This window comes from Mesoplodon densirostris, chromosome 9 (genome assembly GCF_025265405.1).
Source record: "Mesoplodon densirostris isolate mMesDen1 chromosome 9, mMesDen1 primary haplotype, whole genome shotgun sequence".
Lineage (NCBI taxonomy): Eukaryota > Metazoa > Chordata > Mammalia > Artiodactyla > Ziphiidae > Mesoplodon > Mesoplodon densirostris.
In genome coordinates this window covers 69,479,594-69,488,675 of record NC_082669.1, presented here as the reverse complement: position 1 = coordinate 69,488,675, position 9,082 = coordinate 69,479,594, and positions in this window count along the sequence as shown.

Here is a 9,082-nt window from a genome sequence, read left to right as displayed (position 1 = left end):
GGCTTGCAGGATCTTAGTTCCCCGATCAGGGATCAAACCCTGGCCCTCGGCAGTGAAAGCAAGGAGTCCTAACCACTGGACCACCAGGGAATTCCCCAGACTTACTTTCAGACATGGCCAAAGAAGAAAGTGCTAAAAACTACTAAACTACAGTATTAAGAAGGGGGAGAGGGAGTAAATTTATAACCAATGTTATTACCCAAAACAGAAAAAGATTCATACACGCTCTGATGGGAAATGACATGGGAATTCAGAAGCAGATAAGACTTTGAGAAGGCTAAAGGTAAAGTTGCCGGTGTTTTAGTTTATTCATTTTACAATGTTAGACATCGTGATCTAGGGCTCACACACATCTGGAATGGTCCCATTCATTATGGAGCTTACACAGTGCTTCTTTCTTATGCATGAGGGGTCTCTAAGCACAGTGGTCCAGAACAGTCTCTCGCCGTCTTTTTTTTTTTTTTTTTGCGGTACGCGGGCCTCTCACTGCTGTGGCCTCTCCCGCTGCGGAGCACAGGCTCCGGACGCGCAGGCTCAGCGGCCATGGCTCACGGGCCCAGCCGCTCCGCGGCACGTGGGATCCTCCCGGACCGGGGCACGAACCTGTGTCCCCTGCATCGGCAGGCGGATTCTCAACCACTGCGCCACCAGGGAAGCCCTCTTGCCGTCTTTTATAAGCAGGGACTAAACATACCAAAGCCAAAAAACTCTGCTCATATTGTAAAGTCACCCTATTTTAAAAACCCCTTCCAAATTACTAAGCATGAATCGAAGTCATGACAACAGCCAAAAGTTAAGATGTGACAATACCCCAACTTTTCAATGGAAGTGGTAGGCATAAATATGTCAAGTCTAAAGGTTTTGGGACTAAGATTGGGACTTATTTAAACTTCCCTGGGGCCTTTATGCATCCCATTCTTCACTTACCTGCTTTGCTTCATTCTTTGCACCCCAGAGGTAAATCATCTCCCAAAGCTCTCCGTTGGGCCCTCCCTCCCTCCCCACTCCTGTCAGCTGTGCCCCCGCCAGTCACAGGATGGTCCAAACTCAAGCTTCAACCAGGTGTGGGGAGGCTGCTAGTCCAGTCCCTCAATCTCACCATTTTATGCCCCTCCCACCATAACCCACACAGCAAAGCAAAACAACTTCTCTTCCCAAGTTAACTCTTTTCCATAGATGTTACCATTTTTTTTCGATCTACTCAAGTTCAAACTCCAGCCCTTAAAGATTTAATTGCATTAGTCCTCTCACGTCTGTATCTTTTTTTTTGTATACATAGTTGTTAAGCAGTTTAAATTTTACTGACCTCCTGTTTTTTTAAAAAAAAGTTAAATTTAAGGTCACACCTCTAAGTTTGATGCACTATATACAGATCGTGCAGAGTATGACTATGAAGAGATACAAATTAGTCCATGCGGAAAAAGATTTACTAGAGTACAGAATCATTTTCATAAATACATGTCTCTATCTCATACTCCCATGTGAGTCAGGACCCTCACCACTTTGTTGATTTATTGGGTTGCTAAAAAGTTCGTTCAGGTTTTCTGTAAGATGTTACGGTACTTTTTGGCCAACCCAATACAACACTTTTTGTTGAATAAAACTGGTTTGGGGGCACTTCCCCAGTGGTCCAGTGGTTAAGATTCCACCTTCATTGAATGCAGGGGGCCTGGGTTCAATCCCTGGTTGGGGAACTAAGATCCCACATGCCACAGACCCAAAAAATAAAATGAAAACAAACAAACTGGTTTTCAGCCATATAGGCACTCTCCATCCACTCTAATTTCTCCTATAAAATACTGCTGGTTGAAATTCCTACAGCACATTTGTCTCATTTCTCTACTCAATCTGGATTAGCCCCTTATTGCCTACAGGATAAAAATCTACAAGTGAAGAGAAACACTACTACTTTACCCCATTCTCCTATTTCCCAATTCCTCTGCCAGTCTTCCCGTCTCTGGCAGGATGGTCTCGAGAGGAGTCCTGCCCTGGCTGCCCATTTGAGCTCACGCTACTGTCTCCGTTCCCACTCCAAACTTGCTCCTCTTTTGTCTCCAAACCACAGAACCTAAAACTGTGTCGACATTCTCTGCCTCCACATGGACTGCCCATTCTCAGCAATCCAGCTGGACTGATGTCCTATCTCAGCCCAACTCGCCTTACTGCTACCACCCAGCTCTCTATCACCTTCTACTAGAGCACTTTGTTTCGCATTACACTGCAGTTTCCTAGAATGCAGGGATTCTAACTTGGGATTCCCTTTGCAAATGCTATGAATGTGAGCAGTACAGCTTAAGTGACAACATACTTTCAAAACAGAGAAATGCTATTGATTCACAGCTGCCTTTGCATCCAGGACCCAGTATGGAACCGCCACAGACAACCAGATAGGATGAACCCACTAGTCACTTACATTCCAATGGATTGTGAGAGGCTCTCCTGGACTCCAGTCCCTCTGGCTTGGGCATAGTGTGTTTTCTTTGGAGTCTGACACCAGTGCTTTCACAGCCATCCTGTCGTTTCAGCTGGTAAACCACAGGGACGACGTGCTCACATTCACCAGCTTGTAATAACCTGTACTTATTTCTGGTGGGCCAGACCATAAGGTGGGGAGGGACACAGCACTCCGGTGGCATCCTGATGATCCTTCCAGCCTTCAGGTAAGACCTTCCTTTGGAAGGTGTCAGAGGGCCCTGCGGACTCACTTCTTCAAGGAGGCATTCTACCTCATGCAATTCATCTTCAACTTCCAACTCAGAGTCTTCTGAATCCTCAGGAAGCACAATGGTCAAGGCAGCGCTTTTCTTCAACAAGTAGGCTGTCTTAACATTTGAGAAGCTGCTCAGGTCTTTCAGCTTCCTGCCTTTCACAGTCTCTCTAATCCCTGCACACCTTTTCAAGTTCTCTTTATGCACCTCCCCAGTCTCATCATTCACCATCACTTCATCTTTGTCTGCACTTAATTGCCTATTTGTGACTGGCTTTTTCCATGACCCCTTGGTTTTGCAGTCTGGTGAGGTCCCTTCATCTCTGGAGGGCATCTGCTGGGGGGATTTCTCTACCTGTGCTTCATACCAACTCATGTCGCACTGGATGCCCTCATCCACTTTGGTAAACTGGGCCGACCAGGTAGGGGAGGGAGCGCGGCCCTCATAGTTACTGTTCTCCACCTCACCGTCACCTTCACCTTCATCCTGGTTCCTGCTCCCCACTGACAGCTGCTCTGCTCCCTTTCTCCCACTTCCTGGTGAAGACTCAGGGGAATTCTCAGACTGTACCTCATACCACCAACTCATATCGCATTGGGTGGCCTGACCTACTTTGTTGAACTGGGCCAACCAGGTAGCGGATGGAACACCCCCCTCAGGGTAGCTATTGCTCTCTACCTCTTCCTCTCCACCCACATTCTCGGGGGAGCCATGGCTCCCACTACTGTTCTCTGGCATACTTTCCCCTACAGTAAGGAGTTTCTGAGATTCTGAATGTAGGCTCGGGTCTTTAACTGCTTCCATGCTGGCACAGAGTGGCCTTTCCTGATGAAGCTTGTTGATATCTCTAGGAGACTGGTACAATTTTGAGTTCAGACTATTCTGGATCTCATCTCTGTCATCTGGAGGTGGTGAGTTTTGGGAAACAGCTGCATATCCCTTCTTTTCTTCACCCAAGTTCATCTCCATGATAGATCCTGACTTAAACATCTCATGTCTTACAACATCAAGACACTGCTCTGACTGGACAGCTCTATGTTCATCTTTATATGCAGTGCAGTCTCCACCCTCATGAGGATTACAGAGCACACCTCTACTTTCACAGGAACTCTGTGAAATCCCATTGTGCTGCAGTATGTTCTCTGGCATGGCTTTACCATAAGCCACATCATACAAACCCATAGTTTCTTTCAATGATTTCCAGAATTTTATTATAGAGGATCCTTTGCCCTGTACTAGCCTCCTTTGCTCTTTCTCGGATACACAGATTCCTTGAGGTGCATCTCTATACAGAGTGTTATTAGAAGGGCTCTTGCTATGTAGCTCCCTCTTCTGGGCAACAGAAGTCAAAGCCCCATCTGTTTCTTGATGAATGTTGTCAGTTTCAATGTCAATATTAGTAGCAGGGATACTGGTCACCCTTCCTATGTCATGGCTGTCGCCTTCTGCGTGCATGTCTTGTTTTTCTCTCATGTTTTCAGCCTGTTGAGGTTCAGTCTGTGTGTGTTTCGTTTTCATTTTTTTCCCACAGCCACCATATTGTTGGAATTGTGCCGTGTTATAAAACACAGGGACTATGGGTCTTCGGTTAAGAGTAGTGGGCAACGGGGATTGAGGGATGAGGAAGCTGGGATACTCATTGAGCACCACAGGATATGGAAAATACAGACTTCCATTTCTCAAACCTAGAAAGAGAAAGGCATAGCCATTTTGTCTCCTGTGGCCAGTCACAACATTCAGCCAGAACACCTGTACAGCCACACCAATGGTTAAAATATTGAGTTTTCTCTATGCCAGTTGGTAAAGGCCCCCAGTTCCTCCCTGGACATCCACAGGAGTCAACCAGTGAAGGAGCAATGACTAGAACAGTGGGGCCTCCAGAACCCTTCTTCACACCAGAACAGCACTAGAGGAGGCATCTGTTCCAACTGGTTGGTTCCCAAGCCATCAGTTGGTCAGCATATTAAGAATAGCACCCCCTACTTTGTAGCCTTTTAAAAGAGACCAAGCACATACCAGGCATAACTCAGGCTTGTCATGGTTGCAAAAAGAATAATATCAGGCCTTACAGAGCAAGAGGGAACAAAAGTTCTTTGGATTTAAAATCCTTTCTAAGCCTATGTATTCAGCCCTATTCATTCACACACATACACACATCTTCCCCCATTTCCACTCTTTAGGGATAACCACTGCAGTGCTGTCAGTAATGCTAGACATAGTTCTCTCAAACAAATATATTTTGGGGAAAGGCATTTGACTTTGCAAGACAGATTTGTGCAACTGACAAATGAAGCTAAGGTAAAACTTCTAACTATATAAAAGAAGGAGCAGTCATATTCAAGTCAGTGTTCATGAAGCAATTTAGCCAATATTGTGCAGTAGATCTTATGAACCCAGTTTCACTGTTGAGGAATGTATCAGTGTGCCTCTAGTACCTGGCTAAGATACCTCTAGTATATTTGTATAACCATATGCATATGGATATTTTCCTTTATTGAAGGAAAAGGAAATCTCAGCTTGGGTTTCAACATTGTCTTAAGAGGTTAGAAGCCACAGAAGGAAGTTCATCTAACTACAGAGACAGATAACTTCAAAGCCAGTCCATGGAGGGTCAGGTTTGGAACTCTTGTTGAAACTATTGGAAGAGTGGGCTCTTCTCTTGGATCACTAGCCATAGAATCATTACAGGCCTGGAAATGCTGTGACCATCTTTGCCACTTTGAAATAATGGCTGACAGTGAGGCCAACACAGAGAAAGTCAAAACCTAGAAATAGAGGGAAATAGACTAAAAAATGGATTATGTGTTTTGAGTCCCCATCTCGCCAACCAGAAGTGGCTTCACTCTCGGAATTCTATACATTCCTTTTTTCACTAAAATCTGAATTATGTTGCAATTAAAAAAATACAAATTTTATTCCTACTCCCAGCACCATCCACTTTAATTCCCCTAAACCACAACTCTAAAGGATAAATAATTTAAACCTTAAGCTGAATGGTGTGGAAAAACCACAGAGGTATAGCATCTCAACCTGTTAATTCAAAGAATGTTTAAGATACAATATGAATTGCTTTCTCTCTGAACTTTCTACCCTCTGTACTCACACAATTCCTTTCTCTGCACCATTTCAAAATAGCATTTCAATGTCTGTACTAATTAGGGAATCTCCAGAGAAACAGAGCCAAGAGTTTATATACGGTAAGATTTCTTGAAGGAGCTGGCTCATGTGGAGGTGCTAGTCCAACATCTGGCAGGTAGAGACACAGTGAAGAATTGTAGGTCACAGGCCATACGCTGGCACAGGTCCCTGTTGCTCAGACAGAGACTATTATTCAGCTGGCAACAGTGATGAATTCAGAAGCTCTCCTTATCACACCTAGTTTTCTACTTGGAAAAGCTGCATAATATTTACAACACGCTTTATCTCCAGCAGGATACTCAGAAGAGCAAGTTTAACATTATCTTTCCTACTTGGAGAGGTGAGATGGGAGAATCACCCCACGGATCCTCCTGCCTGCCTAAAGCCCCTTCCCCCATGTACTGAATGAAACGCTAGATCTACCTTCCAAACATTTTCAAGTCTTGCTTGTCATTCTTCCTCCAGAGTACTTTTCTGACTTCACCATAATAGATTTGAGAACCTTTAGGCCTTGTCAAAAACAGTACAGGGACTAGGAGCACTAAGGCACCTCGGTCTCACACATGAGGGGACTTTGGTTTGATTGCTCTGTGACCCTGGGCCAGTCACTGACTGGGAGCCTCAGTTCCCTCATTTGAGGAGCAAGGAGAGCAACAATACCTAGCTCATGGGCTGTAGAGGTCAATGAGAGAACCTATTTCTAGCATTTAGCAGAGTAACTGGCATATAGCTAGAATTCGAATGTTTCCCATTAACCTGAACAACAAACACTGCCCCATGCGCTGCTCCAGTCTCCTTGGTGTGAGCACAGGGTGAGGAAAGGGAGGTAATGGACACAAGTGTTAGAAACCTTCAGGCTTTGGCTCACAGAGAGGCTCCCTAATCCCACTGAACCTCTTTGGGGATTCAGATTCCTTACCTGCCCCAGGAATGGAGAATGGATTATAGACAGGATTCTGGTACCAGGGACCCAGGTGAAGCTGCTGGGCCACGGGGTGCACATAAAAGAAAGGTCTGGAGTTACTGCCCTCAAAATTGTCGTTGTTTCCTGAAGAGTTCATTTCCCAGGCTGAAAAGCAGGTGTTTGTAGTTAGGAAAGGACAGCCGCACTCTGCCCTGTAAAGTGCTGTGAGGGAAGAAAGTCGTCCCAGGTGTTTGTAGTTAGGACAGCCGCACTCTGCCCTGTAAAGTGCTGTGAAGGAAGAAACCCCGCGTCGTGCTGAGCAAGTCTGGCTCCCCAGGCAGGAGCACCGTGGGGAGATGAGGCCTTGGAGGCGCGGGGTACCTAGTGCCGGGCGCCAAACGCCAGGGGCCGCGCCCCGCGGCTGCACTGGGAGACGCGGCCTAGGCCTCTGCTGCACCGCCCTTGTCCGCAGCCTCTCCAGCCTGCCCCCCAGCCTCCACCCGGGCCGAACCCCTCCTCAGTCCGGGAGTCCAGGCCCCCGGCTCCGCGTCTCCTACCACCGCCCCCCCTCCCCGCAGGCCAGTCTGTTCCCGCGACCTCCACACCAAGCACCCCCGCGCCCTGCAGAACCTGCGCTCCCATTCGGGACACCAACCTGCTCCAGCTCGACGTCTGCGACTGGCAGCCTTTACGGTGGCGCACACGACCCGCACCAATCCGACCTCTGTAACCGGGTGAATCTGCGCTGCCGGTGGCCGACGCTCCAGCCTTTATCTGGGCGGCTGGACGGCAACATGCCGCCTCTTCCGCAGGCACCGCCCCCAGCCCATTCCCTCCCGCGCATGTGCCCTGTGAGAGCTCGTAGGCCAGGTGGGTCGGATCAAAGGCGCTGGTAGAAGCCGGGGCTGAGACTTGGTGGAGGGGAGCGGCCCTGTGCACCCTGCTTCCAGGTGAACCCCAGTCCTCCCTTCTGCACATCCCTGTGTGTGTGGGCGCCCTGGCCTTGACTCTTCTAGAGGACAGAGCCCTTCCCGTTCCCTTCGCTCTCCACGACTGTCCCCTCCTCTGAGTGTGTTGAGTTAGGTCGGGTCAGGCCGCTCCTCTGAGCTCCTGGTCTCCTCATTCCTTGGGCCTAAAGCTACTGACACTTAAGGAAGAGGAGGCTACCGAGGAGAAGCAGAGAGGAAGGAGGCCAACGTGGACGGAGGACAGACCTGAGAGGAGGAAGACTCACACAGGAGAGGTGAACAAGCGTGCTTAATGCTGCGGAGAGCAGCATCTCGCAGGGGCAGGGGCCTCGACAATTAGGACGCTAGTGGTCGGGGGAGGTGGTGGGACAGGAAGGCACTGGAAGTCTGTGGGGTGATGGATGGGCAGTTAGAAGGGGGAAGCTGGCAAGTACAGAGTACTGTTTGTGTGTGAGTGGAAGGAAAGTCATAGGGCAGTAGTGGAGGGGTGTCGTGGGGTTGTAAGGAGGATTGTGGATTTCGTTTTGTTTTTGAAAGAAAGGGATTGAGGTATATTTATCCTGGGATGGACTGAGAGGAAAACGTTACTGATAGTGGAGAGAGAAGGCTGTTAGGACGATGTTCTGAGAATGGGAGGGTAGCCTAGGCTGGTTACAGTGCTTGGCCTTGGACAGAAGAAAGTCCTTGAGGTCGGAGGGAAATGAAATCCCGAAGGCAGGAATTTAAGTGCATTAGCATCTGATGACCTTGTTATTACTATATTTTCAGTCAAGAGGGGTAGGAATAGTACTAAGCATGTCTGCCATATTTCCCCATGGAATGGAAAGAGCAGTAATTTACAGACATGCAAAAAGAGCTGCTGGTAGAGTTGGGGGCTGACCTGGGGTGAGATTCAGTAATTTGTATTGGCCTTCATCTGAAGTGTTATGTCACTTGCCTAGTCATTTTCAGTTGCTTGGGAGAGACACAGTGGTTGGATGGATCAAAGACTGTGGTTTTGTAGGGCTTGTGGGAAGAGAAGTCAATGGTTCAAGAAAGTTCAGTGTGATGGTGAGAAGTTAAATACATCATGGCACATGATGTATATACCCTGCACTTGTGTGACCCTGAGTTTGAGTGCCTCCATAAATTGTGCTCCCTAGGTACCTCACCTCACCCTACTTAGTGGAAGAAAGAGAAAGTAATGTCAGAGAAGAGAAAGTAATGTCAGAGAGGAACTGATCAAGTTAAGAAAAAGTAATGGAGGTTTTATACATGAGAATGAAAGAGCTAGAGGAGGGCGTTCGTGGTCCGAGAATGGAAATCTGAAGTTTCGGCTTCCAGAGTTGGAGCAGTTGTGAGTTGTAACAAGGTCCATGGGGTGG